We start from the raw sequence: 18907 nt of genomic DNA, 5'->3' as shown, positions 1-18907 counted from the left end.
CAAGCAAAAGGAATTGGAAACCATGGTGCAATTAGGCAGATATGACCTGATTGCTGTCACGGAAATGTGGTGGGATGAATCACATAACTGGAACATTGAAATAGAGGGCTACAAACTCTTCAGAAGGGATAGACAAAAGGAAAGGAGGGGATGTTGCCCTTTACATTAGTGAAGGGATTGATTGTGAAGAGTTGCCTCTGAGAAAGAAGCACAGACAGCTTGAGAGCTTATGGGTGAGAGTTAAAAAACACATCAATAAAGGACAAGTTGTTGTTGGGGTCTCCTGATCAAGGGGAAAAGGGAAACATCACTCCCATTTTAAAAAAGGGTTGAAAGGAGGACCCAGGGAACTAAACAGATTGGTGAGCCTCACCTCTGTGCCTGGCAAGATCCTGGAAGCAATGTCAAGGCACATGAAAAACAAAGAGGTGATCTGAGACAGCCAGCATGGCTTCACCAAGGGCAATTCATGCCTGACCAATCTGGTAGCCTTCTATGATGGTGTGACTGCATCAGTTGACAAAGGAAGACTGACTAATGTCATCTACCTGGAGTTCTGTAAGGTCTTTCACAGAGTCCCACATGACATCCTGATCTCCAAATTGGAGAGATATGAACTTGATGGGTGGACTGTTCAGTGAATAAGGAACTGGCTTGAAGGCCGCACCCAGAGAGTGGTGGTCAATGGCTCTATGTCCAAGTGGAGGCTGGTGACAAGTGGTGTACCTCAGAGATCTGTTCTGGGACTGGTGCTGTTTAATATCTTCATCAGTGACATAACCAGTGGGATCGAGTGCACCCTCAGCAAATTTGCAGATGACATCAAGCTGAGTTGTGTGATTGATACAACAGAAGGAAGGGATGCCATCCAAAGGGACGTGGACAAACTTGAGACATAAACCTAATGAGGTTCAACAAATCAAAGTGCAAGTGCAAGTGCAAAGTGCAATCCCAGACATGAGTATAGAAGAACTCATTGAGAGCAGCCCTACAAAGAGAGACTTGGGGTTCTGGTGGGTGAAAAGCTTGACATGAGCCAGCAGTGTGTGCTTGCAGCCCAGAAGGCCAACTGCATCCTGGGCTGCATCAGCAGAGGAGTGGCCAGCAGGTGGAGGGAGGTGATTGTCCCCCTCTACTTTGTCCTTGTGAGGCCCCACCTGGAGTGCTGCATCCAGGTCTGGAGCCCCCAGCACAAGAAGGATGTGGGGCTGTTAGAGTGGGTCCAGAGGAGGGCCACAAAGATGATCGAGGGACTGGAGCACCTCTCCTGTGAGGAAAGGCTGAGAGAGCTGGGGATGTTCAGCCTACAGAGGAGAGGTTCTGGAGTGACCTCATTGTAACCTTTCGTTACTTAAAGGGGGCTTATAAAATAGATGGAGAGCAACTCTTTGCTCAAAAAGATAGTGACAGGACAAGGGGGAATGGTTTCAAGCTAAAATAAGGGAGATTTAGATTAGAGATTAGGAGAAAATTCTTCACTCAGAAGGTGGTGAGGCACTGGAACAGGTTTTCCAGAGAGGTTGTGGATGCCCCATCCCTGGAGGTGTTCAAGGCCAGGTTGGAAGAGGCTCTGAGCAACCTTATCTAGTGGGTGACATCCCTGTCTATGGCAGAGGGGTTGGAAGTTGATGATCTTTGAGGTCCTTTGGACTTAATTTGCTCAATTTCATTTTAAGGTTGGATTGCATCCTGGTCTGTAATGCAGAGCAATCTTGGACCCAGAAACCTTCACTTGTGTTTCTGCCTTCATTGGGTGTGCATGTATGAACAAAGAGAAACAATTATTGGGTCCTGTCACTTCCAGCCAAGCATACCTGCTGTGCTCTTCCAGAAAAAATACAACCTGTTAAGGACACTTAGGCTTGAATATAGCTCACTTGACTGTTTACTGAATTCTGAGCATGAGTTTATTTTAAATTTTGTCAGAAGGAAGATGTTCAACTGGAGGCATACAACCTACCTTTACTTTTTCTTAGTATCTGAGAGAATAAAAATCATAATTTACACAAAAAGAGAGAAAGTATTCTCTCCTTCGTTATCTCAAAGTGAGATCTGACAAAAGCTTGGAAAGTTTCTATAAGCTCCTTGCTAAGAGCAAAAGGCAAAGATTAAGGGCAAAGAGGTGCTAGTGGTTTAGTTATCCCTTGCAGTAAATTTTCTTCACTAACTATGTCTGTTGTTGCTGAGCTGCTGAGTTTCACAAATATACTTTAAGCAATATAATTTTCTTTTTCTTTTTTTCTTTTTCTTTTTCTTTTTCTTTTTTTTTCTTTTCTTTTCTTTTTCTTTTTCCTTTTCTTTTTCCCTTTCCTTTTTCTTTTTCTTTCTCTTTCTCTTTTTCTTTCTCTTTTTCTTTTTCTTTCTCTTTTTCTTTTTCTTTCTCTTTCTCTTTCTCTTTCTCTTTTTCTTTCTCTTTTTCTTTCTCTTTTTCTTTCTCTTTCTCTTTCTCTTTCTCTTTCTCTTTCTCTTTCTCTTTCTCTTTCTCTTTCTCTTTCTCTTTCTCTTTCTCTTTCTCTTTCTCTTTCTCTTTCTCTTTCTCTTTCTCTTTCTCTTTCTCTTTCTCTTTCTCTTTCTCTTTCTCTTTCTCTTTCTCTTTCTCTTTCTCTCTTTCTCTCTCTCTTTCTCTTTCTCTTTCTCTTTCTCTTTCTCTTTCTCTTTCTCTTTCTCTTTCTCTTTCTCTTTCTCTTTCTCTTTCTCTTTCTCTTTCTCTTTCTCTTTCTCTTTCTCTTTCTCTTTCTCTTTCTCTTTCTCTTTTTCTTCCTCTTTCTCTTCCTCTTCCTCTTTCTCTTTCTCTTTCTCTTTTTTTTTCTTGTTCTTGTTCTTTCTTTTTCTTTTTTTCTGCATGTAGTGTCTTGAACTTTGTAAAGGTTATTTATTAAATCCAAATATAATTTTAAATCTACTCCTCATTATTTATATGCTTAACATACTTTTAGAGTATAAGCATTTCCTTAGAATAACTTCAACAAAATAACTCTTTTGTTTATAAAGGTATGTATGTGTTTCCCTCTCCCTTCAGCCTTTTTTAAGACTTGCGTATGTATCTCTGAGGCATGGAGCTTATCTTAGCCTAAGGGAAAATATTTTCCTTCAAGCTTCTCCTGAAAATCTTGACAGCAAATCACTGACACTCCTGGAAAAGAGGGATCACCTGGAGGGTAAGAATTCACAGAATTCAGTAGGAAAACTTTTCCCTCCATTCACTGCCCACACTTGCACTGCTCCCAAAGTCTGTGGGGATTAAACAGCCAGAGGTTATCCAGAATCTCTTCCAATGGTACAAAGCCACTGGGGAAGCTCTATCCTGTTCTAAGGGAAAGGGGAGTGATAATCTCCAAAGTCAGTCATCACTTTAGGAGACACTTTAGCGATCCGCAGCTGTAGTGTTTCTTATGAAAACCCTGGAATGCAGATGTAATAGCTAATGGATTAGTGAACCCCTGAGCATCTGGTAATCTAATGCTGGGGTTAGGCCTTTTGGATCACTGGGAGCACAAATGTACAATAAAAAATTGCTCTGAATTTCCTCTGTGCTGACAAAACACTGTTTCCAAAATTTGCTGAAGTCAGGAACAGATCATCAGAAAATGATGCTTTGGGTGGATCCCACTGAGAAACCAGAGTCTTTCCTGATATGAGAACTCTCCCCTCTCAGGTTATTAAACACAAGTTCTCTCTTTAGAGATTTTTTTTTCTTTTTTCTTAATTGTCCATCCATGTGCAAACAGTTTTTTGTGACTTTTGGTTATTTGTGTCAGTATGTAGGAACATTTTCCTTCTGTAAAAAATATTTTCTTTGCCCAGGTGCTGCTTAGAGCACCACATATTTGGACCTCTTCTCTTTTGTACCTGTCTTAATTACATGCTCTTCCCATCAGTAAGAGGTCCTGTATGACCTTGTTGCAGGAGATCACAAATAAACAGATTATCTGAACTTCACACAATAATATCAATCTTTCATTTTACTGGAAGCTAAAGATGGGAAAGGATTGCAAAATCCTAAAGAACATGAAGGGAACATCACAAATAACCTGAAAGCTCTAAAAATATATTTCTGAAAATTTTTAGTACCTTATTCAATACACGGACTACCCCCTTGTGAAGAAGAGGTGTATTTGTATTTTCTAAGCTTCATATAGGTTTGTACCCCAAGACACAAATATACTAGTGAAGGTCTGAGGTGGTACAATGAGAAAAGAAGCTTGGGAAAAGCCCTGACTGCTTTACTCCAGCCACAAAATCTCTCTTTTTTATTCCTACACTGTTTATTTCCCCCTGTTCTTAATCTAGGCCTATCATAAAATGGCAGAGGAAAATAAAGGAATAGTATCTTTGGCAAAATGTGAATAATCAAAATTTAAAATGTACCTTTATGCAAATTTTACACATATGAATATGTGATGTAAACTCATACTCTATACAAATAGGTTTGTGATTCATAGAAGCCTTACATATTGAGAGTTTGGGGGATCGACAAGATAATGTTAGGACATATCACAGTGATTTCTCAGTCAAAAGTGTTTTGGGCGTGCCCTAGGGGAAGATCCAACTTCACTGTTTCAAATTAAATTAGATATACTAATTTAGCGCTCCTTACAGACACTTGTATTATACAGACTCTCCATCAGTTCCATTATGATGTGTTACATATTTTAGGACTGTGATGAATGTGATGTTGCTAGAAAGAAAGGAGATAGCTAAACATCTGTTATACATTTGTGTTTCAGGTGTGAGCATGAAAATAAAGCTTAATTTTTCATATTTCACCCTGTGTACTGGGCATTCTATTCTCATTATATTGTACTCTGTATCTTAAAACTGTAACTCCAGTGTTTCTTCACATTCAAATCTGATTCTAATCTCATGCTGCCCTAAATTAGGTGTTACCCCTTTAAAATCAAGGATCTAGATCCTGATCTGATAGTGTGTATGTAATCTGAAGAAAGTCTCTGCAGTTCAGTAGAGGTACTTTGAATTTCCTTATTCAACAGAGGTACTTTGAATTTTCTTAAGGTAACTGTAACCAAAACCTGATCAAACTTCACAAGTATGTAAAGCTGATATAAATGACATCGGAAACAAATCTGTGCCATTTGTTCTGGCAAATAGCTCATGTATCCACGCCTGCTTTTAAATATGATCAGTAATATTCTAATCACAGTCAGTCATCTTGAATAATTAGCTGAATGCTGAAAGAATAATAAATGCTTGAAGCACTTCCCAGCTGATACTTACATTTAATTTCTTTTTCTTATTTCATATTCCTGACACTTCCTGTTTCCATGGAGAAATCCCAGTGTGTGCTAGACTAGACACCAATAACAATACTTAGGGACTCTAAGGACAATCCTTCCATTTTGAGAGAACGGTAAGTAAGAACTTATATGCACATTAATGAAAGAAATATAATCTCCAGTACTAATTCAGTTTCTCTTCCACCAGCTGTAATAATGATAAGTGGAGCGTGCAATTTCTCACTGTTGCATAAAAGCTATTCACTCTCAATTGGCATGTCAAGTTCATTGCAATACTTGCATAATCAAATTTCCCTCCATATGAGAAAATATTTCTCTACACTTTCTCTACAAGCTAGAGTTGCTTCCTTGATGTTTTCAGACTTATGTAAGATCAAAGGCGGACTTTTGCAGACAAGAGGGTGTGTTTGCTATAAAGACCTTCACTACAGATGTTTTGATATGATCTCCATTTGAAGGGCTCTCTGGCTTTACTGTGTACAACTGCTCTTCTTCCACCTAGCTTTGTGTTCAGCTGGGTGGAGAGGGGGTTTGTGGACGGACTATATGTATCCCTCCTGGGGAATATTTATCATTACTAGAGACTTTCTTTTTGCTTCAGTGAGAGCTTTGGACTGAAAAGAATACTTCATCCAATTGATAAAAAGTGTCACCTGCTCTCACTCACCTTGGGTTTATGGCTTACTTATGGTGGTTTAATGAAGCTATTCCTGGTCTAATACTGGGCTTGAAATGTAATTGAAAAATGCACATCAGGGAGAGCCACCTCAATAATCTACATTTAGTGAAAATCATATAGTATTGAAAACCTCCTTTACTAAGCCCAATTCCATGCAGACTCAAGGTTACATCTAATGTTATTTGTGCATTTAATCAATGATCTTGAATACTATGACTACAAGCCATATTTTCTATTTATTTTTATTATATCATAATCTATCTTTCAACTGCAAGCATCCAGATTTCCTGTCTCCCTCTCTCTTTTTTTTTTTTTTTTTTTTTAACAGGCAGCAATACATTGATCACTGAAATTAGGCAGAAGTAAGACTACTCAGTTGTGATTTATTTACGCTTGGGTGTATTTTCAGTTACTCAGAGGAACTACAAATGTTAAATCTTTATAGTTATGGTAACTACACATTGAATTATAGATGACTGTTCATTGGGTAGTGTAATATAGAGGATTCCATCAGTGTGTGAAGCTGAGGTAGTGACTGTCAGAATACCAGAGTCTCCATAGATCCCATATATGATCTACACACAAAATCAGAATGGTTTATTAAATTAAAGCATTTCAATGTGCAAATACTACATCAAGTGTTCTTTGATGTTATATATTTAAAAGCAGATTAGAAAGTCTACAATAGTGATGCTAATAGTAGGTGGAGAAAATACAACAGCCATTAGGTTACTAGAAAGTTTTTACTTCTAAGCTGGAAGTCCCTATTACAAAAAAAAAAAAAAGTGCAAAATATATCGTTTTATAAAGTGCTCTGCTGTTAGTATTTGATTATTCAAATATACCCAGTAAAAAAAGTGATTAGTTCCTTTATCTCTTCATTATTAAAACAAACTGGAACTAGTTTCAACTTTCACTAGGGAAATATTCAGCATAATTAAAATGAATGTATTCCATTATCTTATCACTTTGCTACTGCTAGCAGTTGTAAGGAAATTTATCAAGCTGATGAATTGATAACATCCTCCTTCTTTAGATAAGAGAATGCTATTCAGTTCTCAGCCATCTTCCCCTTAAAGGCTGGAGTGGGATTTTTCTCTTCTATTCTTAACTACACAAACTCATGTATATGATTTCCCTGAAAAATGCCTTTATTCTGAATCTCTAACACAGATTTAAAAAAAATATATACAGTTATGTCAAATATAAAATTATGTAAGTTAACTCATGAGGAGGAGAATTGATTTTGTGAGAACCAAGTAGGTGGCAGAAAGAGAATCTGTGTTTATGCGTTTGTACAGTTTCCTGAATCCCTTGATTTTTTACAAGTGATTGACTACTTGTGTCATGACTAATGGAAATGGTGATGAATAATGTGCATTTACTTAGGCATGTTCATACTGAAAGATCTCAAAACAAAGAGGAAGCAAAGATAGCAGGGTAAAATAACAGCTGTTGTCTGATGGAAATTATTTGTAATTCTTCAAGTTAAAAGATCCTTTATATTTTAATTACAGCAATAGGCTATAAAGGAATGCAGAAAATAAGTTTCAATCTGATTAATCTATCATGATAAATTTTATTGTTTCTTATTTTGAGTCAATAAAATCCCAAAAATATCACTTTAAATCTTTTTCTCAGCTGAATATTAATTAATAACTCAAAAAGATGCGTTGAAGTCTGATCTAAAGTTAAAGAAGAAAAGGCTACTACTTTTTCAGGTGACAAAAAGAAAAGAAATGAAAAATAAAAAAGTGTTTAAAAGTGACTACTTACACACTCATCACTAATAAGGAATAAGGCTTGTATAATAAGTGAAAATAGTCTTTTAGCTAACAAGAAAATCCCTATTTATGAGTGATATAATGTGTGAGGTAAACCTAAAAAATCCACGTCCAAATGAAAATTGTGTGTGTTTGAGTTCTTTGCTTTCAGAACATGTAGAATACTTTTCCTTCATTGAATTTCTATGGCTGCAAGTTGTAAAATTCACTCAGTGAAATAACTGAAGGAGCTGACTGTGTGAAGAGCTTGCTTTTTAAATGCACTATTTTGCTCACATGTGAAGGAGGTTGATTGACTAACAGCAATGTAGTAAAGCAGACATAAAAGTTACAAGCATACTATCATCATTTTGTGAGATGATGAAAGATATAGTTAGGATCTAATGTTTACATGAACCCACAACCTCCCCTAGCAATGCCAGAAATATTTTCATTTGCTGCTAACCAATTCACTATTATACAATGCAGTATATTATTCTTATCTAAAGACTGGATTTACTACTGTTTTACTTCTGCTATCAATTATTTTTGGGTTTAAGACTATTGCCTTACCCTGGAAAAGATTAACATTTTTGTAGCTATGAATTATTTTTCAAAAATAAAGGACTAACAGTCATAGAGAAGCTATCTGCTGCTCAAGACAGTGGCAAGACAAGAGCTTTCGCACTATATCTTGCTTTTGTTCCTAGCCGGGAAAATTTAGGGGAAAAATAATTAATTAAATGAATGAATGAATAAGTAAATAAATAAATGTTATGTGGGCGTATATATATATTCAAATATATATCTTAATGAGTGGAATGTATTCTGCTCTTCGCCGTCTTTCTTTGTGTTCAAAAAGAGTTAAACTTTTTCATCCAAACTTCATTTATGGAAAAAAAATATTCCTGGAAAATTTCAGCCAGAAAAACTTATGTATGAATAATAGCATACATCCTGTAAGTCTGGTTTCCTGTGGATTTGTGTCTTAGTTTTTGCTTTTCTAGGAAGATGTAGTCAGTAACTGCTGTTTTTTTTTCTGAAGCTATGGAATTTGTATTGTGGATTCTCAGGCATCCAGTAAGTGTTGAATTTATGTTGAAGCATTTTTATCATTTGAAATGATGAAAAAATCTACATGCTAAGTAGAAAAGCAACTAAGTCTATTTTATTTATTTTATTTTATTTTATTTTATTTTATTTTATTTTATTTTATTTTATTTTATTTTATTTTATTATTTTATTTTATTTTATTATTTTATTTTATTTTATTTTATTTTATTTTATTTTATTTTATTTTATTTTATTTTATTTTATTATTTTATTTCAATTTAATTTAATTTAATTTAATTTAATTTAATTTTGTTTGGTCTGAATTTTGGGGTAGACCTGTATGTGCCAGGAGTTGGACTCAATGATCCTTATGGGTCCCTTCCAACTCAGGAGATTCTCTTATTCTATGATTTTATTATTTTATTTTATTTTATTTTATTTTATTTTATTTTATTTTATTTTATTTTTATTTTATTTTACTTTATTCTATTTTATTTTATTTTATTTATTTTGCTGGAGCTTAAAAGAATGCTTTTCCCTCCATCAGTTTGGCTGAAACTAGCCGTTAGGTTCAAGTGTCATTGTTTATGTAAAGGAGCTCAACAGTTTGCTGATCACAGTAACTCTCATATCAGCAGGGCATGGTTGTATAGCCCTCATCTCTACAGGAAAACAGGAAAAAACATTAAACAAAGATGAAAAACTGTATGCAGTCTAAAGGAAAAACTATATGCAGTCTAAAGGAAAAACTATATGCAGTCTAAAGCGTGGTACTGCTTCTGTGGTAATTGGATTCTGATTACAGTGGATTTCAGAGAAGAAGCTCTACTAACCTCATGAAGTTCCTCATGTTGAACACTTCTATAAGTGACAGCAAAACCTAGACCTTACGGTAGACCTCAGTGGTTACCCAATACTGGAAGAAGGATAGATTTTGTACAAAAGTGGAAAAGGAATTCCTTTGGAGATTTTATTAATTCAATGTCAAATCAGAGTTTGCTAATTTGGCAAAGTTGTCCAAGATGACATATGGGAAATACAGCATAAGAATATTGCTTCAGTTTCAGTCATGTAAAGATGAGAGTACCCATACAAACAGATGCAATTTTTGAAGATCATGGAATTACTGTGAAACATTAGAAAGCAAAAATAGAAAAAATATCATTCCTTAGGAGGAAAAAACAACCTTATAATATTGGGACTATCTGCTGTCATGGAATATTACCACTGAAAGTAATAAAATCTGGTTCCAGTTTTGGCTCTACAGCACAAATGACTTACAGGTATTGCAAAATGAGTATTTTGCAATTAGAATGGCACGGTAAAGTTCTTGCAGAGCTGTTTACCAATGAATCTAAATGCTCTGGAAAAATGATGTTTTTTCCAATCTTGCCAAAGTTTCAGGGAAGATCTTGTGGAGGAACAGTGCAAACTGCTTTGACATTTTTGGAGAAGAATATTAATTAGTTTGTTTTGGGATTTTAATTTTTATTTGTGTGTGTGTGTGTAAACATTTTTACAGTGCCCTGGCTGCTCACTTATGAGGCTGTTGGTTCCAGACCTCTTTGTGCTGGAAATTTTTCCTAAAACTGCCTTTGGTCTTGTCTCTATTGGCTTTTTTTTGTTGTTGTTGTTCAGCTACCTCAGTGATGGAAATAGGACAGATGACATCTTATTCACATTTACCCCAGACACAGCATTTCCAGACCTACCACTTGGGGACTATTCTCAATTAACTGTTCAATTCTTCAGGGAGATACCATGGCAAAGACAAACAAATAGATAGGTTTACTCAGTTTATGGTAACTCTAGAAATAGTAAAATTCAGAAAAGGGTAGTGTAAAGCCTGTCATTCTTGCTACCATCCTCTTAACACCTGGACAAGAATCAGAATCCCTCACTTGAGCATGGTTTGTCCTGCAAACCATGAAGACTTTCTTTCCTGTAGTGACGTTTCTTTTAGCCTTTCACATGGAAATGTGCTTTCTTGGCCCAGTACACATTTTTCCTTTTGAATTCCTTGTAAAGGTATGAGGCATTGTGGATTTTAAAGGAGCATGTGGCATTTAGTTACCATATCTGTGCCCCAATCTACCATTGAGAAATTAGAAAGATCTCATTTCTACCTCAGTACTTCACTACAAGTTGCAATATCTGAGGGTAGCTGCCTATGTTCCACCTTTCAGATGCACAACACAGCTCTGACTGTATGCCTGACTCCTTGTATTCTGACACATGTAGTGGTGCAGTTGTTTTTAACTTTGAACTTGTACTTTAGAATTCACGTGTTATGTTAAGAACAGTTGTCTAAATAATTGTTCTCCTAAACTGAGGGAAATAGACTGTTTTTGTTCTGTTTTATTTATTTATTTATTTAAAGTGCTGTTCATCAGTTCTACCATGGACATCTAATGTTAAAAGGTGAGATGTTAGGTAGTCACTGTAAACTCGAAGTACAGTAGCTAATGATAAAATATCATCACCTTCAGCATGCAATTCACCTAGTCTTTCGACTGTTTTTTTTTTTTTTTTTTTTTTTTCAGATTGGCTTAGATTAATTTAGGTGGGTAGAGGGGCTTGTTCCCCTCTGTTGAATGTTAACGGAGCCTGGTTGGCAACACTACGTCAGATATCAAACTTTGATGCCTAAGTTTAAGATGAATCCCACCTGTGTTTAGACTTCATCAGAGTGAAATTATTCAAGATCCACAATAATTTATTTGCAGATGCTTCCTTCGATATGGAGAAGTTTTGTGTTTCCTTTCTAGCTAAAAGGTCTTTGAAATCCTTCTGATCTTATTGGAGCAGCGTTGTTATGCTCTGCTTTATTTATTTTTTTTCTTATACACAGTAAGTTACAGGTGGATTGTTGTATTACTGACTGCTATGGTGACTGATTCTTTAGTCAGTCACAAAGATAAAACCAGCATGTAAACAACATTATCAGGATTACACATGAAGACCTACCAAGGATCAGTAGTTCACATCCTGAAGTGACTGAGAGGTATTTGATCTGGCTGAAATGCTCTCTACTCATGCTTTCTATTGAATGCAACTGAGTAAGAGATCTGTGAAAGAGAAAAATACCATTAGCTGCACTTGTAGGTGAGAAGGGCTAGGCAAAGAAAAATAGCCTTTTAAGACAGACTTTCTTTTCAGCTTTCCTCTGCCTCTCCTTCCTTCTGGCCTTTCATGTGGCTATCCTCCTTTTCAGCTGTCTTTCCATCAATGCCTTCAACATTGTATGGATGAGTAATTGGCTGTTGTAACAGGCTGTTGGTTTCTCTGGAAACATTTGAAAGTGGCAGATGATACGGCCAAAGACATCCCCTAAGGAAGACTGTGAAACAGAAGGAAAGGTAGGCAATATTACCTTTACGCCAACTATATATTCTTGTGTGCTAGGGGTATCCCCAGATACCTCTGTATCTCTTCCCTGATAAAGCTTTCATGGAAAATAGACAGGGTTGGGTGGGAGACATCAGCACAAGGCTAAATGCCAGTCTGATAGCAAACCTTATACCTGTTAGAGTTCTATTTTTTTTTCATCAGGTGTTTTTTAGACATCCCACTCATCCTGCTTAATATCATCTTAAATATTTGTTTTAATTTGATGTCTATTCTGTATCACATGTTTTTGCTTCAACACTGTAATATCTCCAGAGAAAAGAGAAAAAAAATCTCACATTCCAGAATTGTTAAGTGATGTCTGTTTTAATTAAAAATTACTGTTGTTCAGATTGGAATAGACTGTGGAAATAGATGAAATAACCCAAAGGATCTCAGGTTAAGCCTAGCACAAATATTCTGGGAGTCACAAATTGTCTATTTTTCTGTCATACATAATGCAAATTGTGTTACCCATGCATGTTGGAGGTTTGAGACTGTCAAGGTTCATTGTAGTGCATATCTACACAGCTAAACAGCTGTAAAGACCAGCAGGATTAAAAAAAAAAAAAAAAGAGGCAAAAAGAGGTACACCAATAAAGAGACCTCTGTATTTTTTCTGGTTTGAGCTCTCTGCTCAAAGCAGAGTCACCTACAGCAGGCTGGTCAGGGCTAGTGCTGAATACCTCTAGTGATGCAGATATCACAATGTCCATGGAAAACCTGTTCCAGTGTTCGTGCACCTTCACAGCAGAGAAGAATTTTTTGTATCTAAATGGAATTTTCTTTATTTCAGTTTATGCCCATTGACTTTGGTCCTGTCACAGTGAAGAGTCTGGATATGTCTGCATTGCTTATATCTATGAAGCATTTAAACACATTGACAAGATCCTCCTGAGCCTCCTCTTCCCTCAGCCTCTCCACATACGAAAGATGTTGCAGTTTCTGAAACATATTTATGGTACTTAATGGACTTGTTGCAGTATGTTTATGTCTGTCTTGTACTACAACCCTGTATATTTAGCAGTTCACACAATCCACCTTGCTGTTTACTTATCTAGCCTGTATTTCATTATTTTGCTTGTGAAGTTGCTCTGTGAGACAGTGTCAGAAGCCTTAAATTCTCCATGACTGAAGGTCAAGTCTTGACTAATGTCAGGATAAACAACATCCATTGTTCTCTCATTCATCAAGCTAAACATTTTATACTATGAAAGGTTTTTGTAATATCAGTTTGGTCAGGCATTATTTTCCTTTTGTAAATCCATACTGATCATTCAAAGTCACCTTCTTGTCCTCCATATGTTTGGAAATGGTGTCTAGGAGGATTTGCTCCTAGTGCTCCTTTGCTTCTTTGCTCCTTTGCTTTCCCAGTGAATGAAGTGAGGCTGACAGACATTTGCTTTCTTCCACTTCTCCCCTGCTTTCTGTATTCTTTCCAAGGTAATCAAGAGTAACCTTGCAGTAACATAGGCCAGGTCCCTCAGCACTTGTGACAGCATCCCATAAGGTCCCACAGGCTTGTTTATGTTCAGTCTATTTACATGTTTCCTAACTTTAGCTTAAAGTAAGTCTTCTGTGTTCAACAGAAGTTTATCATTAAAGGCCAATGTGAAGGAGGATTGAATACCTTGGCATTTTCCATGATCTTTGTCACCATTTATACCCTATCACTTTCAGCAGCAGGCCCACACTTTCTCCGGTCCTCCATTTGCTGCTGACATACCCATAGAAATCCTTCTTGGTGGCCTCCTTATCCCCTCCAGATTCAACTGCAGGTGGACTTTGGTGTTCCTAATCCCATTCTTTCAAGCTCATTATTTCTACTGAGTTACCTGGCTCTACTTCCATGTCTTGAATGTTTCCTTTTATGTCCCAGTTTTGGCAGGACCTCACCTGTCCAGGTACATTCTACTGCCTTTTCTTTAATTCCTACAATTTGGGATGGACTTTTCTTGAGTTTGGAGGATGTGATCCTTGGAAATCAATAAACCCTCCTTAACCACTCTTTCTCCAATACTGCATCACATAGGATTCTTTCAAGCAAGTGTCTGAACAGGTAAATGTCTACTCTCTTGAAGCCCCCTGTTGTGATCCTGCTTTTTGTCTTGTTTTCTTCTTCCAGGATCCTGAACACTGTCATCTCACAGTCACTGAAGCCAAGACTGCCTCCAGCCTGTACATCCTTGCTCAGTTCTTTCATGATTGTAAACAGAGCATCTCCCTTTGTCAGCTCCTGCATCACCTGGCAGTAAATTGTCAACACTGCAGTCCAGAATCCTCCTGTCTGCTTGTGTCCTGCTCTGTTCTCCCTTCAGTGGACAACAGAGATTGCTGGTCAACCACAACCAGCTGTCTGAAGTCCTCAGTGAGGACTAGGGCCTGTGAATGTGAGGATTTTCCCAGACATATCTCACTGTATGTAAGAACATCTTCTATCGTGGTTTTCCTGCATGTCATCTTAATTAGAAAAAAAGACTCAGAAATATAAACTCTATTTCAATTTCTCTGATCTCACAGATATAGCATAAGTTTCAGTGGAGGGGCAGGTCAACAGCACCTGTTCTATTCCTCTACTGAAATACAAGATAACTTCTCTGTAGCTTTACTTCCAAGGTTAGGAAGACCTGAAGAGTCAAACTCATTAATTTATACACTGCTTTCTGTGACACATGTAACATTTTTTCTCCCCACTCATTAAAAGAGAAGAGTAAAAGATTCCTTTTTTTTTTTTTTATGACTTCCACATGAATGTAGCAATTCTTCATATAAGGATGAAAAGGGGAAAATATCTAAAATTGCTTTTTCTTGTTTCTGGCAGGTAATAACTGTTGCATTCCGAAGGCTAGGAGTTATCAAGGTAAAATCTGCTTCATGCAAGATGAGGGGATGTTCACTGAAACATTAAATAACTAAAGATTTTTAAGTCCCCTAACTGCAAGCCATGAGTCTATTTGAGCAGAATCTGAGAATTAAAAGCACCAATCAGATTTTCTTTTTCAAAAATACTTAATTTGACATTTTATCAGTGTTGTCAAAGTCAAAAGACAAGCAGAGTATCTTTGATGCCATTCGTTAATACTCAAAACAAAACAAAACAAACAAACAAAAAAACCCAGACTGATTAACATTCAGGGTATCCAGAAATTGCCCTATTTTTGATCTCTGGCATGTACATCATCCCTGTGGCACACGAACAAACATTTATACCAATACTTTTGAGGAGAAATGGGATATACTTGTGTAACCAATATTAAGTTTTGGCTCATATGTTGCAAAAGCACAGTAAATTGAAAGCAGTACCAAGCAGCAGGTAGGACAAAGAACAAGTTTGCAGTTAGCTTCTTTGTTTGTTTGCTTCATATTTTCTTCAGTCTAATGAACTCTGTGATTTGTGAAATTGTACTTATGCTACAGATAACTCATATTCAAGCTGGGAGATTTTTTTAATCTCAAGTTTGAAAGAAATAAGTCATTTATCAGTCCGGAACTACTTGCAGAACTACATGTAATGAGTTACATGTGTAGCAATGATTTACCAGCTCATGGCTGCTTTTATCATGGCTTCTTTTAAGTCTGTATTTCTTTATCGTGTACACGATTTTGTGACTTCTTTAGTTTAGTACAGTTTACAGTTTAGTTGAGTTCTTTAGTACAGCAAAATGTACTTTATGAGGTTTGTGATAGACTAAAGGAAATCTCATGCAGGCATCAAGCTCCAAAACTAAAAATCAAACAAATGAACAACAAAATGAAGGCTAGCTAGGGAATTTATAATAAGCTGCAACACCTCTATTTATTTCAATCTAACCAGGTTGTTGTTGATAAGAATATTTGTTATCAAATGGTGTTTATGGAAAGATACAATGATCTTGGCCAATTTTTCTGTGTTTCTACAACAATCCAATCAATCCAGCACAGATGCTGGCAGATTTAGCAGTTATTAAAAGGGCTGTGGAGGTATTGGGTTATCTACTCTGTTCATTTCATTTAGTCTAATTATGGGGACATTATTTGAAGGTTTGCTTTCCTCAGGCCTTTTCAAATAGAGTAAGTAAGGGTGTTTAGTCCTGGTGTGTTTTGACTCCAAATGAAAAACACCAACTGTACTTCAGAAAAAAGCTCAAATTTTGTAAGACTAGGTTCATCAAAAGGTAATAAAGAAGTGAAATAAAATTTAAATTATGAGAAGACAAAATGAAACTAAAATTCTCTAAAACTGCTGTCAGTTTGTATGACCATTAGAATGGTTGTCCCATGTAATTCATGAGCTCTTGGCCTTTCTCAAGTGGCAAAATTCCTATTTACAATGAAGGAAGATAGATTTAGCCCTAACAGGCTCATCAGAAGAACGTTAACTTGTTTTATATTTACTGGTTTAAAGAGAGAAGCATTACACTTGCGCAAATATCTCAACAATTTCTAAAATTACACGTACAAGGCCAATTGAAATTAATTTTTCATCAGATTATGTGTGGCTATCATTCCCTTAGGGCTGTTAGAAAACAGAAAATTTTAAACTGTAATACTGTTAAACTGAGGAATATCAGAACCTGCAGAAACAATTTCTGTGTCTCTGTGCCATGATAACTAGATGGGAAACAGTAAGGTCTAGTTTTTGCAGATTAATTTTTTTTATTTAACTTGTGAATCACTATAAGGGCAAATAGAATGTTAGGAAATATATATTTTAAATATATACATATATATTTAATACATATATATTTAATGTTTACTGATAAATGAAGTTGTTTTGAAATTGTAATATTATGGGCAAAATTGTGAAAAGTGAGAGTAACATTTCACTTCTGTGCTCCTTGTCAGAGTAACAAGCTACAAAAGTCCTTGGGTTAGAGCGAAGTTCTCTTACTCTACTACCCTCTCCACCTCCAAGTCTTGAGAGTTCAAAAAAACCCACTGACTCCTTTTCTCTAGTTACTCACATGATAGTTGTGCTCCATGTTAGCAATACCACAACAGTGGGCAGCTTTCACATTCCATATCTGACCACCATAAAGATATTTTTTGTTGTATTTTTATTTTCTGCAGCTGAAGAACTTGAAGTGCTTTTAGACGTTACCTGGTAGTGTGCAAGCATTTCAGGGATTAGCCTGTGTTTGCTTAGCTGTAGTACAGAAGTCAGTAATATGATGTTTAAAACCATGGTTCAGAGACAATTGATACTCTACTGACGGATCATTGGCATTACTGGCATTGCTAGTCAGTTGAGGGAAGTGATTGTCCTGCTCTACTCTGCACTGGTGAGGCCTCACCTTGAGTACTGTGTGCAGTTCTGGGCACCACAGTACAAAAGGGACATTGAACTGTTGGAAAGTGTCCAGAGGAGGGCAACGAAGATGGTGAAGGGCCTAGAGGGGAAGACATATGAGGAGCGGATGAGGTCACTGGGCCTGTTCAGCCTGGAGAAGAGGAGGCTGAGGGCGGACCTCATCGCAGTCTACAACATCCTCACGAGTGGGAGCGGAGAGGCAGGTGACCTATTCTCTGTAAACACCAGTGATAGGACCCACGGGAACAGTGTTAAGCTGAGGCAGGGGAAGTTTAGGCTGCACATCAGGAAGATGTTCTTCACTGAGACGGTGGTTGCACACTGGACCAGGCTCCCCAGTGAAGTAGTCACTGCACCAAGCCTGTCTGAATTTAAGAAGCGATTGGACTGTGCACTTAGTCACATGGTCTAAAATTTTGGGTAGACCTGTGCTGTGCCAGGAGTTGGACTTGATGATCCTTATGGGTCCCTTCCAACTCGGGATATTCTATGATTCTATGATGCTATGATCATTTAGCAATTTAAATTTTATGTGGGTTAGGCATGATCATATGACCACATTTCTTTCTTTCCTTTCGTTTCAGGTTTTGTCATTTTTATGGTTTTATCATTTTTGGGTTTATAAAAACCCAAATCAACCATGGAGAAATTCAATGTCAGGCATAGGCTTAGGTTTTGTGTTAGTACAGCTACTCTGACTGTGAAGCAGATTTCGAATAAGAGAAACTCTTCAAGTGAGATTTGAGACTGAATATATCAGTGTTTTAGTAGGTAGAAATCAATCAGATCTGTTGGTGTGAAGTCAAAGTATTTGTGAGAGATGTATGGTTAGTTTTGATGTTCAGAAAAAGAGAGGAACGGAGAGAGAATATTTGTTGGTTTGGTTGGGTTTGTTAGCTTATGAAGAAAGTCTCGTTAGTGTCGAACAGCAGCATTTTCCTGTACTTACAATACACCCAAATTAGTTAATTGATTCCCACTTGAAAAGCAACCTGTTAATTTTGGAATACGATTCTATGCAAGCCATATTTTGGAATAAGATTTTGGAAAAAGATTCTATGCAAGCATTGGCAACATGCTTCTCTATGGGGTTCCTGGTAAAGAGACATGATACTGTAAGTTGCTATCTGAGTGATTACAAAGTCATTTCAGAGGACTAGAACAAAATAAGAAAATAAACTGGATAAAGAACACCGTTACTGATGTTTGCAAGTGTGTAAGCTGTTTAGAAAACCCCACAAAACCACTTGGCATGCCATAGGTCTTTGTAAGAAGCACTACTGTTATTAAATAGTCTGGCAGTAACCACTTCTGCAGTTCACAATATATGCTGTTTTTTTCAGGCAGAGGAGGCAACTCTGGCCTCCTACAATGCCTATGAGTAAGCCAGATGATCTCAGTGCACAAAACTAGTAGAAGAGAGTGGACGGGAGGAAGGTGGTTTTAGTTTGCTTTTAGTTTCTCACTGCTCTAGTCTGTT

General features: G+C 36.8%; 1 long non-coding RNA gene across 1 annotated transcript; it reads left to right on the top strand.

Moving 5' to 3' along the window:
* Positions 1–981: 981 nt before the first annotated feature.
* Positions 982–14548, top strand: LOC310890160. Its single transcript, XR_014577078.1, has 5 exons — positions 982–3158; positions 5289–5368; positions 12023–12109; positions 12934–13098; positions 14263–14548. It is a non-coding gene; the product is annotated as an uncharacterized lncRNA (long non-coding RNA).
* Positions 14549–18907: the final 4359 nt, after the last annotated feature.

The sequence above is a fragment of the Anser anser genome (genome assembly GCF_964211835.1).
Source record: "Anser anser genome assembly, chromosome: Z".
In the NCBI taxonomy this organism is placed as follows: domain Eukaryota; kingdom Metazoa; phylum Chordata; class Aves; order Anseriformes; family Anatidae; genus Anser; species Anser anser.
Note: the sequence above shows the minus strand (reverse complement) of the source record. Positions and strands in the feature narration are given on the sequence as shown.